Source organism: Narcine bancroftii, chromosome 2 (assembly GCF_036971445.1).
Source record: "Narcine bancroftii isolate sNarBan1 chromosome 2, sNarBan1.hap1, whole genome shotgun sequence".
Taxonomy (NCBI): Eukaryota; Metazoa; Chordata; class Chondrichthyes; order Torpediniformes; family Narcinidae; genus Narcine; species Narcine bancroftii.
This window is the reverse complement of record NC_091470.1, coordinates 286,817,112-286,825,660: the sequence shown is the minus strand read 5'-3', so window position 1 is coordinate 286,825,660 and position 8,549 is coordinate 286,817,112.

Below are 8,549 nucleotides of genomic sequence, written 5' to 3'. Positions count from 1 at the left end.
GCAGACACGGTTCCAGGGGGAAATTGGTGGGTTGGGGTTGTGCGGGACAGGCAGACACGGTTCCAGGGGAAAATTGGTGGGTTGGGTGTTGGGTTTAAAGCACATTGGCATTGAGGAACCATAATATCATCAGACTCTTGATGCAATCAAGCATCATGGACATGGTAGACAGAATGAAAAAATGAGAATATTGCTGAATAATGGATTTTAACATCCTGGATGAGATTTTTGTGATTTAAAAATTACCTTGATGTTAATGGGATGAGTTCCTTTCTTGTTTAGTTATACCACAAAGCTATATGTATTTTATAACTCATTCTGTGAACCCTTCAATGGCCCTCCACCAAGCAAATATTCTGTGCTGCATCCTGTTAATGTCTCCTTTGCACTATGAAGTCTGATGAACCTGTTTCCCTAACAAGCACAACATCAATGACTTGTTTTATGAGGAAATGAATAGCAGATTGGTTTATCTGGCAGGAGTCTGGAAGGATATAGCTGTATAAAATCTCACTGCTGCAAAACCTTAATAACAGGAAGAGTTGGCACAGTTTCCACCATTAACCTAATATTGGGCTATTGCAAATGTTAAAACTATCATTGATTCACATTGGAAAAGAGGTGCATTGGCTTGTTAAGTATGAAGACATATATTTGATTTCTGTCAAAACCTCAGGACATCCTAAGCACTTAAAGTATTTTGAAGTGTTATTACCTTGTAACATTATATTCAATTTGTAAATGACAATGTTATCTGATAATCTGAGTTTAAGTGATGTTGGGCAAGACACCAAAATAAGAACCTCTTGCTTAAAAATGGAGCTGTTTGGAGGACCTAAAGGGACTTCAGTTTAACATTTCATCTGAAAGACTTTTTTTACTGAACTAGAGTCAGCCAAAGGCATTGTGATTTTTCTATGAGAAAGAACTTGAGTTCACCACTTACCCTACGGAGTACAGAAGCCATACATGTTGTGGATTCACAAGATTTGCAAAAGAAGTATTTAGTGATAGGGAAGCCTTTATTAGTGCAAATAACATCTCACAAACAAATGATTTTCCACTTGATTATGGAACAGTACAAAAGTTGATAGTGAAAATACCATTTTATTATTAAGCATTACTTGTTCTGCTATAGATATTTTAAAATTGATATCTATATCAAAATAGAATAATTATGCCAAAAGACAAAACCTAGGGATCAAACCAAATCATCATGTAATTCTGCTGAACAACTGAGAAATACAATTTTATTAATTGCAAACATCTTTACAAGAATGTATTGAGAAGGATTTCATGATCGGTGGTTACAGCCTGAACTTGTCAAATGCAAAATGAGACTAATTTCCTTATACATGCCAGAAAGCTGCATCAAAATACCTAATGCAAAATCAGGTGTATTGAGAATCGGCTACACCAAGTTGTGTAACAGATTTTGTAATCTCCTGCCTGCAAAGCCAGACAGATTGTTGGCAGGAACTTAGAAAGTGGGCTTTGTATAAATGCTCTAATCAAATATTTATGCTCTGATGACTAGCTGTTTAGTCTCATCACATACAGAGTGCAGTTTCTGTGGCAACATGACAACTAGTAACTGCAAATATGGTCTTGGCCTATATTTCCCTTCAGTCACATTCATCAATCTCCCAAATAAATGTTCCACTAGTCCTCACTTCCAATTACCCTTTTTACGTTCTAGTCCAAGGGATTATGATGTAGCCAGCACCTCAATAAGGTTACTCCTCAGTCTTCTATCAAAAGAAATGAGATCAGCCTGTTCACCTTTTTGCTATCATCCTTGCAAATCTTCTCTTCACCTGCTCTTATGCTCCTATCACTTTTTTTTATATAAAACTGTGACAGAAATGTACTCTCAGTGTGATCTAACCTAGTTTGAAGAGCTTAGCGTATGTTCCCTAGTTTTAAAGTTCTTGAACCACTGTAGTGTGTGTTTAAGGTTGTCCCTCAATGCAGATAACCAGGAAGTTACATTAGCCCATGAAATAATGAGCGATAGGGTTTGTAACTTGGATTGGATCTATAAAGAGGTACAACAATTCTTGACTTTGTCTGTCTACATGTAATAAGTTATTGGTTTATAAGGTACTGTTAAAGAAATCAGTGTTTGTTATGAATCTTGTGAATGGCATAAGTGCATGTTTAAGGTAGCAGATGAGATACTGATGAAACAAGCTGTTTTGTGCTGGATGACTACCATAAGATATAGGAGCAGAAATAGGCCATTCAGCCCATCAAGTCTGCCTCACTATTCCATCATGAGCTGATCCATTCTCCCACTCCCCTGTCTTGTCCCCAATACTTTTGATACCCTGACTATTCAGATACTGATCAATCTCTGCCTTAAATACACTCAATGACTTGGCCACAACAGCTGCCTGTGATTACAAATTATGGTGGTTCACCAATCTCCAGCAAAAGAAATTCCTCTGCACCTTTGCTTCAATCCTAAAGTTTGTCCCCTCTTGTCCTAGACTCCACTACTATGGGAAACAACTTTGTCACATCTACTCTGTCCAGCCCTTGCAATGTTCAAAATGCTTTATGATGTCCCCCTCAATCTTCAGAACTCCAAGGAGTACAGTCCAAGAGCTGTCATATGTTCCTCAAATGCTAATACCTTCATTCAAGGAATTATTCTTGTGAATCTTCTCTGAACCCTCTCCAATGCCAGCAATATCTACCTCAGCATTAATTATATTCAAGGACTATAGGCCAGTGAGTGGGAACTACAGACAAGTGAGTCTAACATTAGAGAGTATTCTGAGGGAGAAAAGATGCCTGCTCTCAGATGAACAAGGACTGATTAGGAATACTCAGCAGTTATGTAAGTGGGTGATTATGTTTCACAATTCTGATTGATCTTTTTGAAGATGTGAACAAATAAGGTTGATGAATGCAGAGCTATAGAAATTGTACATATGTATTTCATCAAGGCTTTCATAAAGGTTCTGTATGGAAGGCTAGATTGCATGGGATCCAAGAAAAGATCACAGAATGAATAAAAAATTGGAAGAAAGCAGAGGATGATAGTGGAAGGTTGTGTTTTTTTTGGAGCCCTGTGACTGGTGGTGGTGATTTTTGCACTGAATCCTTTGATGTTTGTCATTTGTATCAATAATTGAAATGAAAACACACATGACATGAGTAGCAATTTTGTGGATGACACCAAAATATCGGGTATTTTAGATAGTGAAAATGGTTGCCAAAAATTGCAGCAGGATCTTTATCAGTTGGGCAAGTGGGCAGAGGAATGATTGATGGAATTTAATAAAGAGAGCTGTGAAGTGTTCCACTTAGAAAAGTCTAAAATAAGTTGAACCTACACAGTGTATGGTAGGGATCTGGGGAGCGTTGTAGTGCACAGAGATCTAGGAGTACAGGTAAATTAAAAGTGGAGTCACTGGAAAAAAAATTAGTAAGAAGGCACTCAGCATATTGACATTCATGAGTTAGAATATTTGAGAATCAAGATTGGGAGGTAATGTCACAGTTGTATATGACATAGTGAAGCCCATTCAGAGTACAGGTGCCGAACCTTTTATCCAGAATTCCGAAAACCAGCAACCTCGAAACACCAGAACTTTTTTTGGTAGATGACATCTGCTCATCAAAGATGGAGTTTGACACCAAACATGACCCATTGTGTTCTGCTACTTTATAAGCACCTCTGAATCACCTTATACTGATGCCCATCCAGCATCACGGCACTTCCGTCATTACCCATAATCCCATACGTGCTGAAACTGCTGTACCAGCGCCAGTGCAGAGGAACTGAGAAAGTGGCCATCCTCCTGGCGCTGGTACAGCGGGGGCGGGGAGAGAGAGAGACAGCAGTGTGACTTGGGAGGGGGATGGGGGTGTGTGGAGATGGCAGCATGACTTTGGTGGGCTAAAAGGAATGGAAATCTAAATTATTCTGAAATCCGGAAGATTCCAAATAATGGCAGGTGTCTGGTCCTGACAATCCTGGATAAAAGGTTAGGCAACTGTATTGTCTTCAGTTTTGGTCACCATGCTGCAAGAAAGATGAACCGGTGCAGAGAATATTTACAAAGATGTTGCAAGGACTCAGGGTCTGAGCTATAGGAAGAGGCTGAGCAGCCTTGAGCTTCATTCCGTGGAGCATAAGGTATACCAAATCATGAGAAGAATAGATCGGGTGAACTCACAGTCTTCTGTCCAGAATTGGGGAATCACTAACTAGAAGACATAGATTAAAGGTAAGGTGGGGGGGGGGGGGGGGGGGGGAGATTTAATAGGGACCTGAGGAGTAACTTTATTCCTTTTTACACAGAGGTTAGTGAATGCATGGAACAGGCTCCCAGAGGAAGTGTGGTGGCAGATACTATTGCAATGATTTTTTAAAAATGAGTGGATTCATTGATAGGAAAGGATTAGATGGATCGGGGCCAAATGCTGCCTGCTGGGACTTATGTGGGTGGGATATTTTGGTCAGCATGAGCAAATTGGGCTGAGGGGCCTGTATGACTCTATAACTTGGTCCTCATTGTTCTCTGTATTAAGGAGTTACAAAGACTCAAACTCTGAGAGAAGAAATTCTTACTTAGTGGTCTTAAATGGAAGTCACCTTATTCTGAGACAATACATTCTGGGTCTGTACTCATCTCAGTATTTATCCTGTCAGAATAGGATCAGGATCTCCATAACTCAGTAGGGATATTATTTTTAAAAAATCTTTGAGGAACACTTGTTTGCCCACCTAGAAATATTTTGGCTCAAAGTAGAGTGCTTGCTTTTTTGGAGTTTGTTGTCAGACAGACTGTGGCTGGTTCATCAGAATTGTTTGAACATAATCAGAGTTTGATATTGGGAACATTGGCCTTCAGGAGAGTGAATGTAAGGAAAGCATCCAGTCCGGAAGGAGTATCTGAAGTCCTGTGCTGTATTAAGGGATATCTTCAACATCTCATTCCAACAGGGTGTGCTACCCACTTGTTTCAAACAGGCCTCAATCTTACCGGTGCCGCGGGAGTCACGTGATGGAGTAGTGGCTGGTCGAGTAGAACCAGCCTTCTCCAGAGAAAAGAAAAAAAAAGTGTGAAAAAACAGATTCAATAAACATAAAATACAGGAAGAGAAAGATAAAGTTACAGAGAAGAGTCAGAAGATGGCACCCAAAAGAGAAAAAGTAAGAATAATTGAGAAATGGGAAGAAGGAAAATCACTGGAGAAGAAAGAAGAAGGCCTAACCTGCACATTGGAGCAGAGAGCCACCGTGGAGAGAAGCGACCGATCTCCGATGTTGGTGAGTCCCCAGAGGAGCGGTGTCCTCCCGACCGGTGGACTTCAAAAACGGCTCTCAGAGCCAAGAAGAGGTGTGCAACTGCGCATGCACGAAGAGTTATATATGCGCAGTGTGCAAGTAAAAGAAAAGGTTAACACCGGTGGGAGGGGGACTCAGCTTGGGAGCGGCCAGCTGCGAGACACCCAGTATCGGGGCGTTCGGCTGGGGGTAGTAATCAAGAAAGAAGAAGAGTGGTGAGAAAGAGAATGAAGGGCTGGAAGATGGTGAACAGCAATGAGGCGACTGGCAGGGGGACATCCTGTGGCAGGAGGCCCAGCAGTGAGTCAGCCTGCAGCAGGGGCCCAGCAGCAGGTCGACCTGCAGCGGGAGGCCCGACAATGGGTTGACCTGCAGCAGGAGGTGCAACAGCAGGAGACACAGCAGCTGGAGGCCCAGCAAGGATACAAAAGCAGCTCACAAGAGAAGGATGAAGATACACAGATACAGAGAAGAGAAGAAGATGACACAGTCATAGATACAGACACAGAAGAAGAGGAGGAAGAAGACCAAGAATTTCAAAGGAAAGAAGAAGGTAAAATAGAAGGACAAAATTTAGATAAATCCTTTTTTGAAGAACAAATGAGGTCATTAAAAGAATAGCTATCATTAGAATTTAGTTCAATCAAAAGAAAAATGAAAAGAGCTGAAGACAGAATGGAAAGCTTAGAGTTGGTCATGACTGAAATAGGGAAAAGAGGAAATGTGGAGGGACGAGAAGCTGCTGTAGAAATGGAGATAAATTATTTAAGAGGGAAGTTGGAAGAGAACGAAAAAAAAATTAAAGACACAAGATTTATCATCACAAAAAATTGATGTACTGGAAAACTACAGTAGACAAAACAACATAAAAAATAGTAGGCCTGAAAGAAGGCAAAGAAGGGTCAGATATGAAGGAATTTATAAAAGGATGGATCCCTCAGGTGCTGGGAATGACAGATTCACATGAAGAAATAGAAATCGAAAGGGCGCATAGAGCACTAGTACCGAAACTGCCACCACATCAAAAACCAAGATCCATATTGGTAAAACTTCTAAGATATACGACAAGAAAAAACATACTGGAGCAGGAAAGAAAGAAGGTTAGAGAAGACAATAAGCCATTGGAATATAAGGGACAAAAAATATTTTTTTACCTGGACATAAGCTTCAAACTTTTAAAGAAGAGAAAGGAATTCAACACGGTGAAAACAATCTTATGGAAGAAAAGTTATAACTTTATATTAAGACATCCAGCAGTACTCAAATTATTTATTCCTGGGGAACGGAATAGACTGTTCTCGGACCCAAAGAAAGTCCAAGAATTTGCTGAACATTTGCAAGACAGGAAAAGAGAGGAGGAGGAGTGACAAGAGGAAGACCGGAAAGAAAATATATAAAAATATGTAAAAATATAAAGTAAAGATAATGTATAGATAAAGATTTAAAGATGGATAAGAAGAAGGGGGAAAAAAAGAGAGAGCTTTGTTATATGTATAGGAAAATAGTGTTCTCGGGGGGGGGCTGGGGGTGGGAGAATAATGGTAACTGCGAAATCGGTTGACGTTTGCGAGTAAGTTCGCAAACTGAATGGAAAGGGGAGTTGTGGTTGCCATCAAGGGACAAGGGGCAATCCAAGGAGGGAGGTTCATTTGGGGTTAAAGGGTTATTGTTTGTGGGGGTTGTTGGGGTATTTCATGTCTTAAGTGTGTTGTCATATATTGAGATTAAAAAGGAAAATTTAAAAAACAGTAATGGAAAAAAAAGGGGATGGAGGTGGTGAAGAGGCGGAAAAGAAGTGAAAATAGAGATATAAGGTGGCCATGTTGGACTATATGACTATAAACATTAACGGAATATATAATCAAGTTCGTGTATCCCATTGGGAAAAAAAATCACATATAATTTAAAAGACAAAGTTACAATGTTTGAAAAAACCTGGGAACGATATGTGGAACATAACAGAAAGAGCAGGCCTTGGACCACCACCACCTAAAATGATAAGAAGATAAACACGATCAGATTTAATGTGTCTTAGTAGATGATATGTCTTTTTTGTTTGTATTCCTTTTGTATAAAGATATTATTTTATATGTTCAATATTTACTGATTTTGGAGGGGGGTGGGAAGGGGGAAGGGAGGGATGGGGGAAAAAGAGAAAATGTCACTGTGAATATTTAAAGAGATGTATCTGTAAATATATTGGTTGATATGGTTCATAGTGTGATAAATAAAGAATTACAAAAAAAAATCTTACCGGTGCCAAAGAAGAGTGTGGTAACCTGCCAAAATTACTATTGACCAGTGACACTCATATCCACAGTAATGAAGTGTTTTGAGAGGCTGGTGTTGAAGCATATTAGCTCCTGTCTGAACAGTGACATGGACTTGTTCCAATTTGCCTACTGCAGCAACAGGTCTAAGGCATATGCCATCTCACTAGCTCGACTCAAAACCCTGTAACACCTGGACAGCAAAGATGCATACATCAGGATGCTCTTTATCTACACTTCAGCTTTCAACACTATCATCCCCTCAAATCTAATTAGCTAATTCTACACCTGGGATTCAATACCCATCTGTGTATTTGGATGCTGGCTTTCCTCACTTCCAGACCCTAAATCAGTGTGGATTGCCAAAAACATCTCCACAACAATCTCCATCAGCACCAGAGCATCACAGAGCTGCATATTTAGCTCCCTGCTCTACTTGTTTTACACCTACGAATATATGGCTTGGTAGGACAACAACACCACTTACAAATTTACTGACAATACCAGAGTAGAGAGCTGTATAAAAAGGGGTGATGATTCAGCATACAGGAGGGAGATTGAAAACTTGGCTGAATATTGTACTAACAACAACCTCCAACACAAGATTACCAAAACTAAGGAGATTATTGTAGACTTTAGGAATGAAAGACCCCAACAATGAAGACGCTGTTTACATCCGGTACCGCACGGATGGCAGTCTCTTCAATCTGAGGCGCCTGCAAGCTCACACCAAGACACAAGAGAAACTTGTCCGTGAACTACTCTTTGCAGACGATGCCGCTTTAGTTGCCCATTCAGAGCCAGCTCTTCAGCGCTTGACGTCCTGCTTTGCGGAAACTGCCAAAATGTTTGGCCTGGAAGTCAACCTGAAGAAAACGGAGGTCCTCCATCAGCCAGCTCCCCACCATGACTACCAGCCCCCCCACATCTCCATCGGGCACACAAAACTCAAAACGGTCAACCAGTTTACCTAT